The following is an 11,243-nucleotide window of genomic DNA, read 5'->3' on the forward strand; positions in this document are numbered from 1 at the left end:
GAAAACCATATGGGCTATATTCTTTTCTGAAGTGACATTATCTAAGCTGCCCAACAAACACACTAAGGGGGAAGTTGGAATGTTACATTTCAGACACTTTGATAAGTCTTTACATATCTCGCGCCAAAACTTCTGAACTGGTGGACAGAACCAAAGAGCGTGGATATAATTGTCCGGTGAATTGGTTTGGCAGTGTGAGCAGTTGTTGGTAGACGTAAAGCCCATCTTGGACATCCGATGACCTGTACAAGGAGTGCAGAATTATTAGGCAAATGAGTATTTTGTCCACATCATCCTCTTCATGCATGTTGTCTTACTCCAAGCTGTATAGGCTCGAAAGCCTACTACCAATTAAGCATATTAGGTGATGTGCATCTCTGTAATGAGAAGGGGTGTGGTCTAATGACATCAACACCCTATATCAGGTGTGCATAATTATTAGGCAACGTCCTTTCCTTTGGCAACATGGGTCAAAAGAAGGACTTGACAGGCTCAGAAAAGTCAAAAATAGTGAGATATCTTGCAGAGGGATGCAGCAGTCTCAAAATTGCAAAGCTTCTGAAGCGTGATCATCGAACAATCAAGCGTTTCATTCAAAATAGTCAACAGGGTCGCAAGAAGCATGTGGAAAAACCAAGGCGCAAAATAACTGCCCATGAACTGAGAAAAGTCAAGCGTGCAGCTGCCAAGATGCCACTTGCCACCAGTTTGGCCATATTTCAGAGCTGCAACATCACTGGAGTGCCCAAAAGCACAAGGTGTGCAATACTCAGAGACATGGCCAAGGTAAGAAAGGCTGAAAGACGACCACCACTGAACAAGACACGCAAGCTGAAACGTCAAGACTGGGCCAAGAAATATCTCAAGACTGGTTTTTCTAAGGTTTTATGGACTGATGAAATGAGAGTGAGTCTTGATGGGCCAGATGGATGGGCCCGTGGCTGGATTGGTAAAGGCAGAGAGCTCCAGTCCGACTCAGACGCCAGCAAGGTGGAGGTGGAGTACTGGTTTGGGCTGGTATCATCAAAGATGAGCTTGTGGGGCCTTTTCGGGTCGAGGATGGAGTCAAGCTCAACTCCCAGTCCTACTGCCAGTTTCTGGAAGACACCTTCTTCAAGCAGTGGTACAGGAAGAAGTCTGCATCCTTCAAGAAAAACATGATTTCCATGCAGGACAATGCTCCATCACACGCGTCCAAGTACTCCACAGCGTGGCTGCAAGAAAGGGTATAAAAGAAGAAAAACTAATGACATGGCCTCCTTGTTCACCTGATCTGAACCCCATTGAGAACCTGTGGTCCATCATCAAATGTGAGATTTACAAGGAGGGAAAACAGTACACCTCTCTGAACAGTGTCTGGGAGGCTGTGGTTGCTGCTGCACGCAATGTTGATGGTGAACAGATCAAAACACTGACAGAATCCATGGATGGCAGGCTTTTGAGTGTCCTTGCAAAGAAAGGTGGCTATATTGGTCGCTGATTTGTTTTTGTTTTGCTTTTGAATGTCAGAAATGTATATTTGTGAATGTGGAGATGTTATATTGGTTTCACTGGTAAAAATAAATCATTGAAATGGGTATATATTTGTTTTTTGTTAAGTTGCCTAATAATTCTGCACAGTAATAGTCACCTGCACACACAGATATCCCCCTAAAATAGCTAAAACTAAAAACTACTTCCAAAAACATTCAGCTTTGATATTAATGAGTTTTTTGGGTTCATTGAGAACATGGTTGAAGTTCAATAATAAAATTATTCCTCAAAAATACAACTTGCCTAACAATTCTGCACTCCCTGTATAGTGCACTCTATGTAGTATTTTGTATTGAATTAACTGAAGACTGGGATTTCTGGTTAGATGAAAGGTTTTTAAGCAAATCTGAGACCAGAAGTTTAGGTCTAAGTTAACTGATAAATCTGCTTCCCATTTTGCAATAGGAAGTGATATTGATTCATCTGTTTTAGAAAGCATTCTGTATATTTTGGATAGTAATTTGGGGGTTTTAAGAGTAAGAAATTGAACCACACTTGGTGGTGTTTGTAGTTCAACTTGACCTGGTTTAAATTTCTTTTTTACTATGGATTTAATTTGTTGATATTCTAAAAATCTTTTCTTGTTGATCCCATATTGTGTAACTAGTCTGTCAAATGAAATAAATTCTGTTCCTTCTAGTATATGTTCTAAATATTTGATTCCTTTACCACTCCAATCTGGAAAGTTTATCATATTATTGTTTTGTAATATGTCAGGATTGTTCCAGATAGGATGATCTTAAGGCTCGACAAGGAGTATACAAGCTAAGAAGGTCAGCAAGATAGCTAGGCGCAATGTTATTTATAATTGTGGTGGGGCGTGGTCTGTAGTGCCGTGCGGACGCACCTGCAGATCACACCTGTGGTGTTAAATCACGGGGAAGCAGGGTTGAGAGGGTTGTTGTGTTGGTGGGACGAATGTAAAACGAACAGACCTCTGGGGCACACCACAACAAAGAGGGGCCATGGTGGACGAGTAACATCCCATCGTCACAGAAAAAGATCTATCCAAGAGGTAGGATTTAAACCAGTTAATGGCAAAACCCTCAATGCCTACCTACAGCATGTTCTTGCCTCCTTAAAAGAATATCATGGTCTCCCTTATCGAAAGCTGAGGACAAGTCCAATAAAAATGAAAACAGCGGGGCGATTTGAATCAGCAATTAAAAGAAGATCATTGAAGACCCTCAGCAGAGCCATTTCAGTACTGTGGTATGGTTTAAAGCCAGACTGAAATTTGTCACTAATATTATTTGTATTTAAATAGGCCTTTAAATTGCAAAAAGACAATTTTCTCTAGTACTTCAGATAAGAACGTGAGTTTGGAGATCGGTCTATAGTAGAGATGGCACGATACCACTTTTTTATGTCCGATACCGATATCATAAATTTGGATATCTGCCGATACCGATATGAATCCGATATAGTGTTTTTTAATCAACAAAACTGTTTTTTAAATATCTTGCTGCATTTTGTATAAGTTCATACTCAAGTTTAAAACAACAACTACACTAAAGCTATTCTGTTATACCTGTATGCAAAAAAAAATATTTCATAGTTCAGCAATACTGATCAATCTAATAAACTTAAACCTACACCATCCTCCCTATTCTGGTATTTTAAAGAGTACTTAGCATAAATATTAACCAACCTAACTAATAGGGTTCCAACTCCCAGCAACAACAAAAATAAATAAATAAAAAATAGGGAACCACCCCTCACGCTCCACCTCATGATGCTTAATCGACGTAATCAACCTTAATTTGATGCAGTGTGAAAAAAATACACAGAAATCAATTATTTTTCAAGAAATATTAAATAGATTCAACATCTTTCTTCAACAAAATTGCAGACTGCACAGATGGTACCTTCCCAAAGGAAAAAGTACTATAGCTTACTAGGGTATATATATATTAGACTTAATAGTCACTATATACAGTAATTGACTTCTATTCATTTTACATCAAATTAAAACTTTGGGTGTCAGATAATTATTTATTAAAAACTAGACATTTTAAATGAGAATAAGAAAGAAAAGTATGTCTTTGTGCCCCCTTTTCTCTGTTAATGCCCTATCGGCCCCCCTGGCTAAACTTTGCTAGATCCGCCCCTGCACAGTTACCAGCGTCAGCTACGTAGAAAAAGATCCTCGAGTAGAAACTAATATTAAATACATTCTAACAATAGCTGATCAAGCTTAAACGTGCTGCTGTTGTTCAGCCGCTGGTTTCCTCTTTCTGGTGCAAAGTGGGCCAAAAGCAAACTAGAGACACGGACTCGCGACAGAAAAGCCGATCAGCTGATCATTAAGCAGTTTCATGATTGAAGTAGCAGCAAGAGAGAGGCAGTCGCTCCATATATTAGTTGTTAAGCTTAACGCAGGAATGCTTTACAAACATTCAGAGATGGACTTACACACTTGCTTTACTTCTCTCGGGGATAACTTTGTCGGAGATGAAATGCCGGGTTGCTAGCGAAGCTCCAAATGCTATCCAGACCACCACAGGTCCCGCATGCCACAGCCGCTCTATCACGTGATGCATACTGCTCCGACATGCTAACCTGAGGTGAGTTACGGCGTGTTGCAAGTTTTGTGAGGTGCTTTCGTGATATTTAATGGATCGGATTACATTTTTTATTTTTCTCCGATATCCGATCCAGTAATTTAGGTCAGTATCGGACCGATACCGATACGTAATATCGGATCGGTCCATCTCTAGTCTATAGTTTGCAGGATTTTTCTGGTCAAGGCTGCTTTTTTTTTTTTTTTAGAACAGGTTGCACTGTTGTGTGTTTAAAGGCAGTTGGGACGCAGCCCACTAGTAATGATAGGGGCGGTAGTTACACTCGCAGTAGCACAGGAACAGAGCGGGAGGGAGAGAGAAAGAGAGCCAGGGACAACAACGTCACATTAGAAAGGTATAGTAATCATCCACAACTATTTTCAGTTGCAGATGATGAAGGATTCAGAAAGTTTATTCATGCAGGCCCATATGACAGAAAATGTGGATTGACAAACAGGATTGACAAACTGGTGCGGAGGTCTAGCTCCGTGCTGGGATGTCCCCTGGAGTCTGTGGAGGTGGTTGGTGAGGGGAGGATGTTAGTAAAGCTGACATCCATCATGAACAACCCATATCACCCACTGGATGAGTATGTGAGTGGGCTGAGCAGCTCCTTTAGTCAGAGACTGAAACACCCTCGCTGCAGGAAGGAGCGCTTTCGCAGATCATTCATCCCAACAGCAGTTAGACTCTATAACTCCTCAATCACGATGTCATAAGTCACTGGACACTGTGAACATCCACGGTCACCACTTCATGCATAATGGACCTTCCATGACCTTCCAAGCTATATAGTTTATGTCTTCCATATTTCCATATTTTCAACTATATCCATAATCACATACTGTGTATGCTACCATTGTATATAGTGTATTATCTTACTTTTTTTTCATTGATTGTACTTAATTGTATTTTTGTATTTCCTTCATATATCTGTACTTGAGCTGAGGTGACGCAAAAATTTCCCCGTTGTGGGATCAATAAAGTCTTATCTTATCTTATCTTATGTGCATCTTCTTTTTGTTTTCATATTTTAATTTACATTTAATTGTGTTGTGGTTTGCAGTGTTTTGTGTTGTTTCACTTTAAATTAGTTTGAAAGGAAAAAGCTGAAAATTTAAATAGTTAAAAGTTGAAATGTAAATAGTTGGTTTTTGTATTATATGATTTATTTATTACATTTTATGTGGAGTGAATAAATAAAAGTATATCTATGGTGGCCCCTAGAGACAAAGCACGTACAAACTCCGATGCACGTACAAACCCCGAAGCACGTACAAACTCCAAAACGTACAAAACACAACAGAAGTGCTCCAGGATGCTAGGGGCAGTGTTGAGCTTTTGTTACCTAGTGGCTACACAAGCCAGGAAGTACCAACGACTGGCTTTGGTGTGTGGTAGTAAAATGTAAATGAACATTTTTTAAAATTATTTGAATATATATGAGTGCTTGTATATAAATACACAAACAATACACATATGCTTTCAATTGTGTAATTTAAGTGTCTAGGTAGCTCTGTTTTGGAAGTTCAGTTAACGCTAGAAATGTGTTTTGTAATTTGTACGTGCTTTGTCTCTAGGGGCCACCGTATATATTTATATATAAACATATATAAATAAAACCATGGGTTTCTTTTTTACATTAGTAATTCCTTTTGTTTATAATTTTGTATTGTTGTTAATAATAAATTAATTAAAGCAACAAAACAACCTGAAAAGCCGCCTGGGAGCCGAAAGAGCCGGTTCTCTAAAAAGAGCCGGAAATCCCATCACTACTGAGAGTTAAAAACTGTCTAAATTCTTTCATCTTTAATAAAATGATCAGTGTTGCTGTTTTACCAGGTGTAACAATTAAATTTAACATCCAGGCATCCATGAAAACAGAATTTATGAAATTTAACAGAGTTAGAAGTTAGCAGGAAGTTAGCTTGCTACCTTCCTTCTAAACATAACATAGCATGTTCTGACAGACAGATTTCTGAAAAAATTCAAACGTACAGCTCTGCTATCACTTCCAACATAAATGAAGACAGAAAACTAAACAGCAGTGACGTTTGTAGGGTTACTGAAGTTGGGCTAGCTAGCATATAATGATGTGCTACGTGATCGCTAGCGATACAGCCATGTTAGCATAGCATAAACACAGTGAAGCTGGAGGATGAACGCTAACTTTTTTCCACTCAATAAAAGTTAACGTGAGGGTTCCTGATGGTTAGGGACAACGGACGGACCAAACTTGAGTCAGGAGAACAACTGAGATAATCCATCCACAATAAAGAGGTTAGTCATTAATATACTGCTGCATGGGGTGGGCTGTAGTTACACTGTACGGGTTTGAAAACAAAGTTTTAAAATGAACAGTGGTAATAAAAACTGAGAGAGGCAGACAGTGATCACTGTTTTTAGGGTCGTGTTGAGATTAAATAGAAGAAGATACAAAACAAAATATTTAAAATATTTTAAAAAGACAACAGATTATTAAACTCGGAAGCAGGATTGATCACGTCATCACTTAAAGACCATAGGTGTAGGTTGCTGGGGGAATCCCATGATGCACTGTTTCTCTTTTCCAGTACTATGTGTTTATACACCACTCTGCACTTAATCCTTAGTTTTTAGTAATCTCTGTGTGTCTTTTTTTTTTTGTCTTCATCTCCTTGTGACAAAGTGGGTGAGAACACCATTTGTCCATATTCTTAGTTAACATTCTTGTTTTGATTTAACCACATTTCATATGTAGTCTGCAATAGGCAAACATCTACTATCGCGGGTTTGTTTATGTTTTGCACTTTTACAAATTATGTAACATAACATCTTGGTTTAAATCAATTCCGAAAAGTTTGTTAAGTTAACATGTTCTTTATTTCAACTGTTAATTGTTTTAGTTAGGGCTCACCTTACCTACCTGTGTTCCAGGAACAACAGAGGAAATATAGTTTTACTTTCTATATGTATAGCTTCTTGGTTATTCTGAGGTCACAGGAAGAGACCAGGTGAAGAAGGGGGAGGATCTTTGTAATTTAATAAAGCTGATTTTAGACTGTGTTTATACAGATAAGGGTTATTGGTGCAATATGTATTGAGTACACCGTAGAGTTTTATTGCTAGGAAGGAGTAGCAGTATAGGTTTGAGTATTGAAATGCTTGTCTCACCTACCTAATGGACAGTGTTGGGGATTAACGGAATACATGTACCGCCGTTACGTATTTAAAATACAAAATATGAGTAACTGTATTCCGTTACAGTTACCGTTTAAAAGGGTGGTATTCAGAATACAGTTACTTTGTTGAAATAAATGGATTACACTGCGGTACTTTCCTGTTTCATATTGTCGCGGGTCAGGACTGTTTGGGTTTTGTTTGACAGCTACGTTCTGTTGTTCCAGGCGGCAGCGTTACGGTTGCCATGGTTACAGGGCGACGCTCTCTCTCTCTGCGACTGCGTGTTTCCTGGGTGAGAGAGCGCCTTTTCGTTGTTGTTGTTGTTGTGCTAAGCTAACAGGCAGAATGCTACAAGCATAGCTCTAAAGAATGTAGCATCATGGGCAGTGTAGTCCGTGTTGCAGGGAGAATGGACTGCCATACACGTTATGTGTCTGTGAGCGCGAGGAGGGAGAAAAAGGGGAGTGGAAAGGTACGAGTTGTCATCGAGGAAAAACGGGAGCTGGAAGCATGTAAATATAATAATAACCACTGCAGCCAAGAAGAGAGCCTGACGAGCCCAGTTGTAAGTAAGCTATTAAGACTCGACTGTACACCGTGTTCCTGTTTTCCTCCGAAAACAATAAGTTCCGTTGGAGCAGCCTTTCAACGCCTCTCTCTGTCTCTCGCAAGAAAAGTTGACCCACACAACAAAGTAAAGCTATTTTTCGGCTACGAGCTGACCGTGTCACGGCCAGGCGGATCAGCTGCACGCTGATCATCCCTCTCTGTTTCTCTCTCTCTTGCTCTTCTCTCTCGCCGGGGCGGAACTCACTGTGGGTTCACGCCCTCGACCCACGCCCTCGGGAAATGAGACACCTGGGTCTCATTAAGGGGAGCAGCATTTAAGCCAAGAGGTGACTGCTGTTCGTCGCTGGATCGTTGTCTACTACGCGTTAGTGAAGTCAAGCTACAGCAAGTTTAGTTAAGAGTGTTTTCCTCTGTGCGTCGTCCTTAACCCTGTCTACAGAGCTTCCTGGATTTTTCCCCGTGTGATTCCCGTGTGGCAGTGTCGGAGTGTGAGCCTGTGATCGTGTGAGTGGATATACTGAAGAACGCGTGCTTTCCCCTGGACTTCCCTGGAGACCCCTTCTCCCCCCACTCAGCTGTATATAACACCTCCCCCCCCCGCACATTCTTGTATATACACCTGGTGACTTGTAAATAAACCCTTCTTGTGAGCATCAGAACCGGAGTCCTGCGCTTGAGTCCTCCTCCAAACCGTAACAATAATGATCCAGCCATCATGGACTCAGCGGACTCAAATCCCACCCAGCAACCCGTCCTCACCCCGGAGGCAATCCTGGAACGCCACGAACACATGCTTCGGCACATAAATCAACAACTGGCCGCACTCACTCAAGCCCTCGCTCAACGTCTACCGTCGGTAAGCCCACCCTCACCCCCTCCGTCTATTTCTCCTCAGCTATCGGCTCCAAATCCATCTGCAGTCGCTCCGCCTGTTTCCCCCACGCCAGCTTCCACAGAACCTCCAGAGCGATCGTTACCAGCGCCGGAGCCTTTCTCAGGTGAGTTTGATAAATGTGGTGGATTTTTGACTCAGATCACCCTACAATTCCGTCAGTTACGAAGAACATATGAGACAGATGGGGCCAAAATCGCCTTTATGGTTCAACTGTTACGTGGGCCGGCATTAAACTGGGCGCAAGCTGTTTTAAGAACAGCCCCAGACATTTCTTACGAGGATTTCCTCACCAAATTTAAAAGTGTTTTTGAAAGAGGCACCGGAGCGGAGGCGGCTGCCCACAGACTGTTAAATTTGAAGCAGGGAAGGCGGAGTATGGCGGATTTTTCGGTCGAATTCTGGACCTTGGCCGAAGAAACTGGCTGGGGGCAGTCGGCATTGATAAGTACTCTCTTGAATAATATTTGTGATGAGTTAAAGAGAGAACTGATGATGAGAGATGTTCCTAAGACCCTGTCTGATGTGATTACACTATGTGTGAAGATGGATGAGCACCTACGGGCGTGTCGGGGAACCGGAAACTACATTTCCCAGGGCGCATGGAGACGTCAGGTGGGGGCGCGCCTAGCGGCAGTCACTCATCGGACAGCATGGAAGAAAGTGAACAGCCCATGCAACTGGGCCGCTCCAGACTGTCGCCCGAGGAGCGGTATTGTCGCTGGAGAGCCGGTGAGTGCTTTTATTGTGGCCGCAAGGGCCATATTGCCATGGATTGCCAGGCGCGGCCAAAAGACAGCGCCCGCTGTCCCCTGGACTTCCCTGGAGACCCCTTCTCCCCCCACTCAGCTGTATATAACACCCCCCCGCACATTCTTGTATATACACCTGGTGACTTGTAAATAAACCCTTCTTGTGAGCATCAGAACCGGAGTCCTGCGCTTGAGTCCTCCTCCAAACCGTAACAGACAGGGACCCCGCCGTATTAGTCAGAGGTCCCTTTACTACAGTTCGGAGTCGCGGACCTTCAGTAATAGTAATAAATCACACAGCAATAGTACATTCACGTTGTGGTAAAAAGCATGATAATATATTAAGTAATACAAAGTATTCAGAATACGTTACTGTCATTGAGTAACGTAACAGAATACGTTACAGAATACATTTTGGGGCATGTAATCTGTAATGGAATACATTTTAAAAGTAACCTTCCCAACACTGCTAATTGAATAGTCCAGGGGTGAGTGGACCTTTTACGCAGAGGAATGCAGGTGTTCAGAGGAAGGACCAGGTCAGTGTAGCTGTGTGCAGTTTGACCTTAATTTCTGTTGATTCAAGTTCAGTTATGTTTATTTGACCTGAGTTAATCATGGAGTTTTTTATTTATTTTTGTAAATACTGGTTGGTTACAAAATGGTGAATAAATCACTTGCTACACTAGACAGCATCTGTCTCCTGCACTTCTTTAGCCGCGAAGGTCAAGTCTTATCACACTCCTCAACCCAACCGGTCGCAGCAGATGGCCCCCCCCTCCTGAGCCTGGTCCTGCCGGAAGTTTGTTCCTGTTAAAAGAAGGTTTTCTCTTCTGATTGTCACCAAAGTGCTTGCTCAAAGGCAGTCATTTGATTGTTGGAGTTTTCTCTGTTTCTCTTTGTATTATTCTTGTCATGGGCCGCGGCTCGGTGTCTGAGGAGCGGTGGGGATGCCCACGCCTACGGGTGTGGCTGTCGTCTTCACACCTGCATCCCATTCCAGGCGATCATCAGGAGGACTATTTAACCCCACACGGCCAGCTGGTCCTCATCAGTCCGTCAGTCACCATTCAGTGGTTATTGTCTGGCGTATTCGAGCCTTCACCTGCCTGTCCTCCTGGAGTTCAGATAAACAACCTGTCATCATCCTCTCCGTCGCCTTGGAATCCTCTCCCGCAGACACTTACTCCTCCCTCCGGTCTCCACCATCTGGCCCCGATCGCAAGATAAATAGGTCTACCCTGTTGTATGCTGTCTTTTCCCTGCTCCCCAGTAACGCTCTCCCTTTTCTGTTGCAGCCTCCCACGGTCCCGAATCGTTTATCTCCCGGTCTCTTCTGTTCTAACATTTCCCTTTGGTTATTCCGGGTCACCTTTAGTTAAGAAATAAAGTTTATTCTGCGTGCATTTCCTGCGTACTGTGTTTGCTTCTGGGTCCAGCTTGCGTGTTAGAACTATGGTTCTTGACAATTCTAGGGTCTTTACCTTACAATATAAAGCACTTTGAAGCAAATGTTGTTGTGATTTGATGCTATATAATTAAAATCAAATGGAATTAAATAGAACCAAAGTGAAAGCCTTTCGGTTACATACCTCCTGTATTGTACAGTCTAGCTGCACCTCGTCACACATACATGTTATGTATGGAAACTGGAACCAGATGAAATAAATATAAGTAAGTTACCAACAACATCTTTTATTAGCAAATGAATAATAAATTCTTGCCTTTAAGTTTTAGACCAAACAAAGTCCTTCTAGCCTCTACTTTATA

This window comes from Maylandia zebra, linkage group LG5 (genome assembly GCF_041146795.1).
Source record: "Maylandia zebra isolate NMK-2024a linkage group LG5, Mzebra_GT3a, whole genome shotgun sequence".
NCBI lineage: Eukaryota > Metazoa > Chordata > Actinopteri > Cichliformes > Cichlidae > Maylandia > Maylandia zebra.